Below are 2,899 nucleotides of genomic sequence, written 5' to 3'. Positions count from 1 at the left end.
CCAAAAACCAGACACACACACAAAAAAAAGTGTTAACGAGGGTGGCCGGAGAGATATTATGGAGGTAAGGCATTTACCTTTCATGCAGAAGGTCATCGGTTTTAATCCCAGCGTCCCATATGGGTCCTCTGTGCCTGCCAGGAGCAATTTCTGAGCACGGAGCCAGGAAAAACCCCTGAGCACTGCCAGGTGTGACCCAAAAACCACCAAAAAAAAATATTAACGAGGGGCTGGAGAGATAGCATGGAGGTAAGGTATTTGCCTTTCATGCAGAATGTCATTGGTTCGAATCCCAGCATCCCAAATGGTCTCCAAGCCTGCCAGGAGCGATTTTTGAGCGTGGAGCCAGGAGTAACCCCTGAGCACTGCTGGGTGTGACCCAAAAACCAAAAAAAAAAAAAAAAATTAACAGTGCTTGCTTCTGCAGCACATATACCAAAATTGAAATGATACAGAGAGGATTAGCATGGCCCCTGCACAAGGATGACATGCAAATTCGTGAAGCAAATTCATTCCATATTTGGGGGGGGCGGAGCAATAGTGCAGTGGTAGGGCTTTTGCTTTGTATGAGGCTGACCCAGGATGGACCTGGGTTCGATTCCTGGCGTCCCATATGGGTCCTCCCCACCCCCCGAGCCAGGAGAGATTTCTGAGTACGTAGCCAGGAGTAACTCTGAGCGTCACCGGGTCACAAGGTGTGGCCCCAAAACAAACAAACAAAAAAAAGTTTAGCGACATGTTTCAAGCAAATAAAATACTATTAAAGTTTGCTAGGAACCATACAATTCCCTGAGGCAGGGAGATAGACAAAAGAACTGGAGCACATACTTTGCATGCTAGAGGACAGAGATCCATCCCTGTAACCCTCATAGTATCCTGAGCTCTATCAGGAATGACCCTGAAGCACTGAGTCAAAAATAAGCAAACAACCCCTCTCTCAATAAAACAAAACAAAAAATAGAAACTAACCCAAACCCTCCCCTTAATAGTCAAAGCAATTCAAAGGAAAAAGAAAAAGACATTTCTATATTGGCACAGGAGTTATTGTAGAAATATTGAAATTGTTCCATCTCTCTAATACCAATAGTAATGTATCACTAATGGGGATAAAAGACTTAGATATTATACTTGAAATCATAAAAATACATTTAAGAAAACGTGCAAATACTTCATGATACTGACTTCAGTGGTGTTTTCGATGACCTGATCACATTGGCAAGGAAAACAAAAAGTAAAATAAATGGGATACACCAAACTAAAAAGCACTTCTGCATTATGAGAGGAACTATTACTGAAACAAGAAACATCCTCCAAATGAAAGAAAATACTTGAAATATCATGAATTCACAAAACTCAACAAATCTGTAAAAATTAAGAGTCTAATTCTTTAACACATACAGATTGCCAACAGGTACAAAAAGATGCTCAGACTATTGATTATCAGGGAAATACAGAATATTATAACAATGAAATATATTTGAGAATTGGTAAGCTTAAAAATATGTTGTAGTGGAATGTGGGGAAGAAAAGGTACCTATTACAAGTAGTGCTTTTGCTCAGATTTCCCTCATGATTCCTTCAAACTCCTAGGTATCTCATTTAAAGTAAACCATAATTCAGTTTAATCCAGAAGAATGTGAGTAGCATTAGAGCTGAAGAACACATTTTAAAATGGGAAAAAGTCCATTTTAAATTTTGGGGGGCAAACTAGCTGTGGTCAGGGCTTACTACTGGGTCTGTGCTTGGGGATCATTTCTAGTGGGTCTTGGGGGACTGATGCAAGGCCAGTGCTTTAACCCACTGTACTTTTTCTCCTGCTTCTAACATACTATGGGACAGAGTCACCACATATTTATTTTATGTATCAGAAATCAACAATCCAAATTTAGTATATCGAAATTTGTAAAACTATAGGTTTTAAGGTAATTTAAACAGCAATTAAATAAATAACCATTTAACTCTGAGATGTACCTTTGGATAAATGGCTGCTTACCTTTTCTTTTCATGTTACAGAGTTTCTTAGCTGTTTATTTCTGTTTGGGGGCCACACTCAGCAATAAATAGGAGCTACTCCTGGCTCTCAGCAAATAGGGGTTACTCCCAACTTGTGATGGAGAGAACATACTGTGCCAGCAGTTGAACTCAGGCCTCCACATGTAAATTTTTTCAGCCCAATCCCTCCAGTCCTTAATTTTTAAATCAAAAAAATAAAATTAAAAATGTTTTCATGTTTTGGGGCCGGCGAGGTGGCGCTAGAGGTAAGGTGTCTGCCTTGCAAGTGCTAGCCAAGGAAGGGTCACGGTTCGATCCCCTGGCGTCCCATATGGTCCCCCCAAGCCAGGGGCAATTTCTGAGTGCTTAGCCAGGAGTAACCCCTGAGCATCAAATGGGTGTGGCCCAAAAAACCAAAAAAAAAAATATTTTTATGTTTCTAAACTATCATATTAGTCTTGATTGCTATCATTTGAAAGATTTTTATTTACAAGTTCAGCTCTTGCAATCTGGCAATTTGTATTTTAGGAGTATTCTCACAACTCTGGTAGTAGCTCACCATGCCTAAATTCTTGCACACTTAAGTTTAGTTTAAGCACTTAGTTTCCTTTTAGCAGTCTGGAATCTTCATGTTAATACATGTTAACATAGAGCTGGGCCCAAGTAATCCAACTCCCAATAAAACTTTGGTTACTGAGTCTCTAATGATTTCTCTTGTAGAAAACATTAATTAAGCACCTTCTGCTTTAGATTCCACTGGGAGAAGACTCTTGGAAACATATTGGTTGCCTGTAGATTTCCCTTCATGTGCCTTTTTCCTTTGATTATTTTGCTCAGTATCCTTCTGCAATAAAAATTTTTTAACCATCATATAATTGAGTTCCGTCAATTTTCCTAGGAATGGTCT

General features: G+C 39.5%; 1 non-coding gene across 1 annotated transcript; it reads left to right on the top strand.

Annotated features, from left to right (window-relative positions):
- Positions 1-411: 411 nt before the first annotated feature.
- On the top strand, positions 412-518 carry LOC126002133 (U6 spliceosomal RNA). Its single transcript, XR_007492908.1, has one exon. It is a non-coding gene; the product is annotated as a U6 spliceosomal RNA (small nuclear RNA).
- The last annotated feature ends 2,381 nt before the right edge of the window (positions 519-2,899 follow it).

Source organism: Suncus etruscus, chromosome 2, assembly GCF_024139225.1.
Source record: "Suncus etruscus isolate mSunEtr1 chromosome 2, mSunEtr1.pri.cur, whole genome shotgun sequence".
Taxonomy (NCBI): Eukaryota; Metazoa; Chordata; class Mammalia; order Eulipotyphla; family Soricidae; genus Suncus; species Suncus etruscus.
The sequence above is the reverse complement of the archived record's forward strand: the minus strand, read 5'-3'. Positions and strand labels throughout refer to the sequence as shown.